This window comes from Anas platyrhynchos, chromosome 3, assembly GCF_047663525.1.
Source record: "Anas platyrhynchos isolate ZD024472 breed Pekin duck chromosome 3, IASCAAS_PekinDuck_T2T, whole genome shotgun sequence".
Taxonomy (NCBI): domain Eukaryota; kingdom Metazoa; phylum Chordata; class Aves; order Anseriformes; family Anatidae; genus Anas; species Anas platyrhynchos.
Genome location: NC_092589.1, coordinates 102,666,152 through 102,676,846, shown reverse-complemented (window position 1 = coordinate 102,676,846; position 10,695 = coordinate 102,666,152). Strand labels below are relative to the sequence as shown.

General features: G+C 35.4%; 1 long non-coding RNA gene across 1 annotated transcript; it reads left to right on the top strand.

Moving 5' to 3' along the window:
• Window positions 1–3,202: 3,202 nt before the first annotated feature.
• LOC140002031 (uncharacterized) lies at window positions 3,203–6,097 on the top strand. Its single transcript, XR_011807886.1, has 3 exons — window positions 3,203–3,270; window positions 3,487–3,639; window positions 5,783–6,097. It is a non-coding gene; the product is annotated as an uncharacterized lncRNA (long non-coding RNA).
• The last annotated feature ends 4,598 nt before the right edge of the window (window positions 6,098–10,695 follow it).

The window sequence follows — 10,695 nt, the reverse complement described above, 5'->3', positions numbered from 1 at the left end:
GTATAGACATAGCTAAGAATACAAATAATAACCATTTTCCCCACCTTTCCTAGCTGACCCTATATTTGAAGACCGAGTACATCCCAGGAGGTGGCGATTTAGGGCACTTCTTGAGATGTCTGTTATAAATAGCAAGTTCCAAAGCATTTTGTAACAGAAATACTCAACAAAATTGAACTGGCAGGAGTGGTGATACAACAGATGGTTGTGCCACCATTCAGAGAGATCTCATCATAATTTGACTGCTTAGTAGAATGACTGCAAGGAACAGGATTGAGTTACAAGACCTCTTAAAAGTTCTTTAAAAGTGTTGGTATGATTGCAGAAGGTCTTAGGGGATTTTAAATGGAAGTGGTTGTAGCTATGTAAAGCTGTAGCTACATTCACTCTCTCAAGCCTTCTCCATATCCAAGCTAACACCACATTAAGTAATTTTGAGGCCAGTTTATTTAAACCACTGTAATGAAAACAGCCTAAGCTAAACCAACCTAAGCCCCTCTCCAACTGCCTTATGAACATCTACACCAAAGATTAGAATGTCTACATAAAAGATTATTTATGTGCTTGAGACATCCACTTTATACAAGTGTATCAGCAAACCTAATAAGATATTTTATTTCTCCCTAAAAACCTTGCAGGTTACTTAGCAGCAGCTTAAAAACAAGTTGTTCTGTGGCCAATGCAATTAATGTAGCACATGTTCTTTACAAGTGGGATTTCAAAGTGATCTCATATATGGGTTCTCTGATATCTAATAAAGGCTGAATTCAAGCTCTGTTTCTTGTACCCAGGAGTCCACCATCCTCAACACAGTCAGAATTTAATCTATTTAAGAAAGGTCTTTACCTCTTTCTCTAAATTTAGCTACAATCTTTAATAAAATGCAAACGCTGCTGGACTGTACACACAGATATGCGTGACCAAAGTGCTAATGAAATAATGTATGTGCAGAAGTTTTAAGCTGAGGGTTTTGGCAATGCAAAAAAAATGTGGTGTCTACTGACAATCTTCTGGTGTTTCTAGCAGGTGCTTTCTCTGTGTATCTTCCCAAAAGAAGGAATATCCTTTTGGGCTCATGTGCAAGAACAGATGAAAAAAAAATAAAATAAAATACAGAGAAAGAATCAGGGATGGAATATCTGGAGTTAAGAGTGTTTTACTTATGCTGGCATCCTACGGCAGGTTTGGTTTCTGAAATTCTCTGATCTTTTCCAATAGGCATACAACACATATGGATGCTTACCATAGGAGATAATTACTGTAGGACAATCTGTCCCAGAGATGAATCCCAGATGTTAATTATTACAGCAACATTCACATACTTCTGAGCACGGTCCTGTTATACAGACTGTGTATAATTAAAAATGTGACATTTTTGTACTTTTTGTCAGAAGTTAGCTAATATATCCATTGAGTTTTACTCCGGTAATCCTTACACACTCTTAGGAAGGTGGGATATTAAGTATCAGAAGACTATAAAGTGACATGACTATTAAGTGACAGATTTGCCTTTCCTCTTTTCCATTGATGGGTGAAAAAAGGATGAGATCTATTTAACTATTAACATGTCTAATCCTTCAAGTATTTTTAATTAAGATGAGCTTTCAGTGCTGGGGATTTTCTAAAATGATAATACAGAAACACACTCTAAAATTCAGGGCTGCACAAATCTCCAGGACAACACAACAGAACTCCCTGTTTGGAAATGTAAAACAAAACTCCAGTTCTATTAAACATACTGACTAGACTCCCATGCTTTCCAGTACCTTTTACACATGGTTTTCTGCTTAACACCTTCAAGATAGATATATTTTTCTAATCTCCTTGAGAGAGGATGCAATGGCATTTGTCTTAATCTATTGGCACCCACTGACAGTTAATTACCAGTAATTCTTAGTCAGAAGGTCCCTGTCAAAACTCAGTGTCCACAGCTCAAACTTTTGACTGGCTGACATGACACTTACTAACCATGAAAATTTGTTATTTAATTTTGTGAAGCTACTACAGCACTTTTATATCAAAACACACCCAAATAATAAAATTTCTGATACAGATATTCATAAATTCAAATCTGTAATTTAACTACAGTGAATATTGTTCAATATTTCATGTTTCAAAATCTCCCTCACAGTAAATTTGTATGTTAAAGCACTTTATGAATTCCAAAACAACCTTACTAAAAACATTATTCAAAAGTTCAGATACTTTAAAGCCATTTTTTGTGCCACTTTATCATATGTTGTATGAGCAGAGACAGTCAAGGCACTGTGAGAGAAACCACAGTTATGGTCTGTATAAAGTTTTGACAGAAATATAGAATGGAAACAAAGAATGATGGTCACAGTTACTGCAAGGAAGGATAAACAGGTGTTCCATAGAAAAACAAACAACAAACAATAGATTATATTTATTTATCACTTGTGACAGTGTCATTTAGTCAAGCTTCATTTTAGTTGCTTAAAACTACAAAATTGTTTTTTGAAAATGTATCTGTCCCTACTTCAGTTTCCCAAGGTTTTTTCATGCTTGTTAACTGTCTGCTTACTTTTATTTCCAGATAAACTGAAGTCAAGACATGTAATCTCTAGTCTCATGTTGTGGATGACACTTTACAATGAAAAATATCGGACATTGGCTTCTCTTCCAGTTCTTCTCTTCTTTGCATTTCTTCCCTGCCTCTGTGGTGGTTTTACCGTGCTGAGCAGCTAAACACCACAACCGCTCTCTCACTCCCCCTCCTTGGATGAGAAGGGAGAGAAGTAAAGCAAAGAACAACTCATGGGTTGAGATAAGGATAATTTAATTAAAGGGAAATAATAATAATAATTAAAGAAAAATTATTATGAACTAAACAATTTAAATAAAGGGAAATAAAAAGGGAAAGCGGAAAAGGGAGGGGGAAAGGGAAAAAAAAGGGAGGAAAACAAAAAAATGAAACAAATAAAGGCTATGTGGAAGTGCAGAGGAAAGAAATTACTCTCTACTTCCCACAAATGAGCGATGATTGACCACGTCCTTGAAGCAGGGCCTCAACGCACGTAGCCAGTGTTTGGGAGGAGGACTGACGTTTTCACAAGGAGAGCCCACCCCTCCCCTTTTTTTCCTGTTTCCACCTTTTATTGCTGAGTGTGACATCACATGGTATGGAATATCCCTTTGGTTGGTTTAGGTCAGCTGCCCTGGTGATGTTTCTCTCCTCACTTTTTGCCCACCCCCTAGGAAGGTTATGGAAAGGGGAAAGGGACAGATTAGTCCACTTAAATTTGAACTGTAAGACTATGTTTACATTATGTGTTAAGCTGAGGATGGGCACTAGCGTTTTTCCAGTACCAGCTGTTGACCCACTGCTGATCTACACCTAAGATCAGATCTCATTTGCAATTAGTAGCGACTTCACTTCAATGAGTCAAATCACAGTCCTGTGTTCATTTCCCTCTCTCTCTCTCTCTCTCTCTCTCTCTTTTTTTTTTTTTTTTTTTTTTTAAGGTAGGTTCATCTAGTCAGTGGAGTCAAAAGCACCTTCAGATTGTCCACCTCAAGTGAACCAAGGGGAGGAGGAGAGCCCTGACCAATTCTGTTCCTGGATGAGAAGCTGAAGCCAGTCCTCCAGGTGCACCTTCTCACCTTTACAGAGATGAGGTTTGTGGCCATTTCAAATGTGAAGTGTCACTGTTAATTTTAATCTCAACTTTGAAGTAGCAAGAAACACTTGATCATATTTTAGGGTTAGCTTCCTAACACCTCCTTCTAGATGTGACACACTTCACAAGGTGAAGAAAATCCTGTCATAAGAGATTGCTCTTTGCACAGCCCAGGGCAGGCAACACACTAGCTCAGCATCAGCACCTTCCCAATTTAACCCTCGAGTAAGTGAGGATGTTATCCTTCCTCTCAATATAGTGTGACATAAAGCAATCACAGATAGGCTTTAAAAAACAACAACACAGTCTGTCTGTTTTCTTGCATCACTCTCCCCCCACAGCCCCTTAAATTAATAAATATGTCCTTAGAAATGTTTTGAGAACTAACTCCAAAAGGCATACCAACAATTACTTCTGGTTCTATTCAGGAGTTACCTGATGAAAAAACACAAATCCCAAAGAGGCAACATGTGGACATCAGCTTTTAAACCTCTCGGATGAAATCCACATAGAAAGGAGGATAAATATTTTGAAGCTGTATCTTCTACTTTTTAGATTATCTTACCAAAAAAATCTTACTCTATAGAGAGGCTTTTTCCTCATATAGGTTTTATAAATAACTGATTGCTTGTGGGATTGTCTAGCTCTGCCTTCTGACTACATGCCTGGATGGATTACTGGGATAGCCTGTGTTAAACTTGATGGAACACACACCACATTCTTAAAAGTTAAAAATAAATAAATAAATAAATGAATAATAAACATTTGGGGAACTTAGACTCCAGTGGTTTAAGAAACTTGAAACTGTCAATGTAAGTCAAAATCTCAATCAGCCAACAGAACTACAGAATCAATCATGAGATGCCTTCAGGAAGGTAAATTATATAGACAAGGAAAATCAGTCTCATATTGTATTTCAGACACACTTTGGAGTCTACTGTGATGGTACCATGATGGACTGCAGGTCTTGTTATTTTTATTACATTTGTCAAAATTCCTTATTACTTTGTAGGTTGTAGTTCCTTAGTCCATTTTTTATTCATAAGGGGATTTTTTTTTTTGGCATTAATTGTTATGGAATTAGTCAATCTATCTCAACAACTACCTGGTAGAAATTGAATTACTCATTCAATTTCAGTATTATATATTAGAATAGTTTCTGGAAAGCCTCAATAACATCTGCATAAACATACAATAGAAATTGTTCATCAGTGAAAGTTTTGAGACCTAGCTTTTTATTTTTTTATTTCTTTTTTGTTGGGGGGTATTTTTTGCCCTGAAAATTCTGTTAAAAACTTCATACACAAAATATATGGTTATGAACAGCCTGAAAATATCCTGAGTGAACACTGGTTCTCCTCTGCAGTGATTCATGGAGATATATCTTGATATAAAAGAGTTTGAATATTTATTCTCTAATGAAAAAAAAATATCTGTGATGGATTTGCTATGGATTTGTGCTGTCAACAGGCATACAAAAAATTCTGCAATTTGTATAGACTATGCTTGCATGCTCAGAAAATACTGTTCCTTCTCATAGCAAAGTATTGTCAAATTTATTAATAAAACATAATGGTAGAGAGGGTGTCAGTTAATAACCATCTGAAACTGCTAAAGACAAGTGTTTTTCTTCCATAGTGCACAGGTGCACAGGTCGGGAGATTTCTCTCCAAATATTTTTTTCCAGTTTCACTGTTTCACTGCAGTTACTATTGCAAGTTCTATAAAGCATATATTAAAAAAAAAAAAAAAAAAAAAAAAAAAAAAAAGCCAATTTCAATTTATTTTAGAACTGTCTAATAGACATTCAGGGATGTCTATTTAGAACATTCAGGGATGTCTATTTAGAACTGTCTCATAGACATCTATCTTGAGAAAATGGATTCATCTTGTTGAAGCCTTCAAGACAGTTAAGTATTCCTAAAGTATTTCTAAAGTCATGAACATTTAAACTTGAATTACTTTGATTTGTAGTCCCAACTTCTGTTCTGTTAGGTATAGGATATGTACATACATATGTGTCATGGTTTTGGCTGAGACAGAGTTAAATTTCTTTGTAGAGGTTTACACAATCACGTGTTTTGTTTTGTTTTAATGAAAATAATGGTCATAACACAACAATGTTTTTTTATTTGTTGCAGAGCAATGTTCACATAAAGCTGACTTTTCTGTTCCTCATGATGCCCTGACAAAGAGATGGCTGGGGAGCTGTGAGGAGATGCAGCCAGGACTGCTGGCCCAGGCTGGCCAAAGGGACGTCCCATAGCATGTGTCACGTCCCATCATGTTCAGTAATAAAGCCTGGGAAGAAAGTAGGAGGATGGAGGGACATTCACAGTGATGGTGTTTGTCTTCCAAAGAAACCATTACGTGTGAAGAATCCTGCTGAACATGCTGAACATCTCCATGCCGTATCGTATTGTGAGTTTCTTGTTTTGCTTTGCTTGTACACATGGCTTTTCTTTTCCCCAGTATATTACCTTTATTTCAACCCACAAATTCATTCCCCTTTGCTTTTCTGATTCTTTCCCCCATCCCACCCTGAGACAGTGAGCAAGTGGCTACGTGGCACTTAGTAGCCTGCCAAGGCTAAACCATAACAATATGTACATAAATGTGTGTGTGTTTGTGTGTGTGTTCACACACATTCATATATGATATAAAATTGAAATAACTAATATGGAAATAAAAACAATATGAAAATAAAAGATAAATATAGTAATAAATGATAGGGAATATTCTTGGAAACTGTTAGGCAGCCAGCCACAATGCATTACTTAGAACTCTTGATGGACACTGTCCTATTAAATATGCTCCAGGATGAATGAAAGTTTTCAGGGATAATGTAATTGAACCATTTATCTAACATCTTTGCAATGGTAGTGAATTAAGAGACCCATGTTAAAACAACATGGTGCAAAACACAGGGAAAAATAAAATAAAATTAAATTAAATAAGCAGACAGATATTCGACAGCTTAAAAAGAAATAAAGACTGTTATGTGCATGTAGCATCTGGACTATTCTAGTCATATACAATTAAAAAAAGAAAAACTTGTTCTTTTCAGACTAAAGTCGTGTGCCCAGAAGGTTCTTCAAAAGTCACAGTAAGAACAATGCCATACACACTTAGCATGCATGACAGCCATGTGAAGAGGACTGTGGTCAAAAAACTCATTTGCTTCACTGAATTTAGCGTTCCAGAAAACTCTTTTAATGGATTAAGCTAGGAACTTTTTAAAAAAACATATATATTTTGTAGCATCAACAGGAAAGTAAACAGTAGTGAGTCTAATAAAAAAGTTTAAAGAATTAAAAATATTGCATTGTGTATAAGACCAATTTATTTCACTAGAAAGAGAGTATTTCAAAGATTTGGTGTAAGTTGAAAAAGAGTAGGAAAAATGAACACCCATTTTGGTGGAGTAATCTCTGTTCTTCACCAAAATAGGATGACTTCAGTATTCAATTGTTAATTTACTAACCTGGACCCATATAATTATTAGGGCTCTTTTATTATGTATGCATAGAATTGTTACCTAAAAGTCCCTGCCACTGATCACTGCCCCATTAAGAAAATTAATACTAGCATCTACAAAGCTAAAAATAAATATTGTTCCTGTCAAAAGCAATTTATCTGTCATGCATGCTTCATAACTGGTCTTGCAATTGCTACAACTATGAAGTCAAGGTTTCTTTTTCAACCTGGTGCATATGTTGCTGCTGTTGTAGTTAGAGTATTGATTTTACACCACTGAGGAATGTACCACAGCTCTTATTGATTTCACTGAGTAAATCAAAAAGACATTTCATGTTGTAGTAGGTCTCACAAATGAATAAAAATACAGCAAAAATCTTGATATAAAAAACATGTGGCAGCTATAAACAGCTATGAAATCAGCGTAACTTTTTAACTATTTCTTTAAAGTGGCCAAAGGATTACCTAGATGTGCCTACAAATATTACTGCAGAATACTATTTTCCACTAAAAACAGGTTTCTGATTTTACGTATATACACAAAAGATACAATATAAGGAGAAAAAAAAAATCCCATATTTTCCCTCTCTAGAATTCAACTTTTAAAAAAAAAAAAAAAAAAAGTTTTATATACTGGTAGAAAATCAAATGAACATCAACACTAACAAAAGAGAATAATTAAGATCTCTGAACTTTAGTTATTCTCTTGGGCTCACAAAATACACACAGGTCTTTCAGACAGTGCAGGAGCTCAAAAACCTTTTCCTCTGTGTGAAGTCACACTGGCTATTGATGGCAGTAAGGATCTGTAGACTGCTGGACCCAAAACAAGAAGAAAGTACAATAAAACTAAATCACCACTAAAAAACAGACTTCACAAAAATGCACTGAGGTTGTCAAAAATGGGCTTAAAAGAACTTCTAACTATTCAATATAAGGTAAAGGCTCTTTCCAGAAGCATGGACTATAAGGGCCTTTCTTGTGTATTTTTCTGGATAATGGGTTTCATGCAGCATAACAATTCCTGTAAATAACATCACTACAAATGGTTTTAAAACATACTTTGATATAATTGAAGCCAAGAAGACCCACCCAAGTTGAGCTTCTCCAAATAACACCTAGTGCTAGTAGGTCAGAACAAAAACTGTGGGCTTTAATAGCGGTGCACTACTGTACAGGTACCACCAGTGTTGCAATTCCTTATTTCTTCCCTTTTCTAAGGAATGCCATCAAACTATTCAACGTACTGCTCATTTCAGCAGCAGCAAATGCCTTTCACTGTGTCACTCATGAACCAAGCCTAGATCACACCCTTCACAGACAGGCACTCCTGTATTCAGGACTTCTGTTCAGCAGCCCTTCTGAAATAAATGAAGCTCTGTGTGTCTGTGTGCAGGAGCAGAGAGAGCTGCTTATGAGGACATCTTTCATTCTTTCATTCATGCCAGCTGTGTACACACCAAACAATTCCAAATTCACTTATATTATTTCCTTTAATAGTCCAAGGAGTATTCCAGGTAAAATTGATTTCATAGTTAGCTTTTCACCAGGGCAAGCCATCTATTCTTCATAAACAGACCTCACAACGACAAATCTTCTCCAAAATTTAATTTACACCTTTAAAAATGTCAGGACCTTCTAGTTCTGTGAATGAATATAGTATGATATCTTTGGGAAGAAAACTGCTGCAGAGCCTCTAGCTGTTTAGAGTAAAAAACTCAAGAACAACTACTGTTACTGAAGGCAAAAACATAACTCCTTTATAAGAATAAAAAGAAATTTAGGGGTTGAATTCTCTAATATCAGAAAAGTTCCTCCCCAAAAATATATACAAATGGTTCTCAGAAATTTCTGATGGACTCTATCACATCCTGTATCATCTTCAATATCAGAATGTCTTGATGGTATCAATGAAACACATACCATAGTAGACATATATGTATAAATATAAGCAGATACATATCGTAATACATACATATATGCATATGCATACACATATGATTGAGTTCTGAGGTCAGAACTTACCTTGCCTTTGAACCATGTTTGAAAAAGAACAGTAAGCATTTAATCATTGAATGTATCATGTATCACTGGTAACTGAAACATATCAAAACTGTCCTGTGTTTCTTTTTATTTATTTATTTATTTATTTATTCACTTTTACATCTGCTGAAATACTTTTTCACTTCCCTATATTTCTCTCAGCTCTGCTTCTTTACCTTCTTGATATTTTAGGACTAAAAATTCCTTTATTTATTGGCTATGTGATCTGGTTGTGAATGACAGATTCACATAAGTAAATTAGAAGACTTTTTGCTAGGTTGCTGTCTCAGACAGTGAATCTTAATCTTTCTCTTCATTTGTTTTTTTTTTTTGTTTTGTTTTGTTTTGTTTTGTTTTTTGTTTGTTTGTTCTTTCTCCCCCTTTCTCATTATACATTACTGTACTCATATTACCATTAAAAGGTTTGTATCTTACGTTAATGTGGTAGAAATGAAAAAGCTTGTGATTTCCTGCCTCCATAACAACTTGATATAATTATAGGCTTATAATTCATGGTTACTGATACATTATCTTTCCATTTTCACAGTCTTCTTGTATATGGATTTGTATCTGGGAGACATATATTCACAGTTCCAATAGCCATGGGGAGTTTTTGAAGCAGAAGGTGGATATCATTTTTACATAAATATAATTATTCCTCATTTTATGTACTAGAACACATTTCCAGCTGTTAACATTATATGAGTTCCTGGTCTCTCTCATTTGATCGTATCATGTTGAATTTCTTTTTGAAAGCATTTCTACTTTAGGCAGTTCTCAATGTAAAAAAGAACATGTAATGCTAAGAGAAATTTTACTGCAGTGAAATATTTCCCTAAGTTGCAGGTAAAGAGTACCATATAATTTGTAATGATAACCACGGTAATGAATGCATGGAGTAGTCAGCTATTACTAACGGTAATTGGTGCACCTTTCATCTCTTGTCAAGCAGAGTGGTGTGAATTAGGACCAAAAGGCAGCTATCAGCAATCTCGTTTCCAGACTCAAACAAAAGGAAAAGAGGTGCATGTCTGAGCTGATAGCTTTTGGCCCTTTGATCAGGCCCTATCAGAAGTCATCCAGACTTAGTAACCTGATTTCTCTTCAATGGGTTACTGTCTTTGATGTAGGTAAAGTCTTACTGCAGATCATATTTATGAAGGAAAAAAACATCAGGACATACTCAAGTATAGTTACTGATTCACATGGACAGGTTGTCTTGGCATCCTACTTTCCTTGAGGGAGGTAGTAAATAAGGTCTGCTAAGATCATTGAAAAGTTATTTCTATAAACAACCTACAACACACTTTTCTTCTGAAGGTTGTGTTTGCCCTCCCCAGTGTAACAGGAACTTAGGCATAGTTCAGTGTTAATGGAAGTTCCAAGCAAAATAACAGAAAATCAAATTTATTCTTGAAAGAGGGGAGGGAGTGAATTGCCTGTTTGGAAAGAAAGTATATTTGGAAAATTTTACTTCTAAATAGTTAGACAAATGAAGAAAATTTAAGAGCAAGACTTTTTCAAGTTTTACATT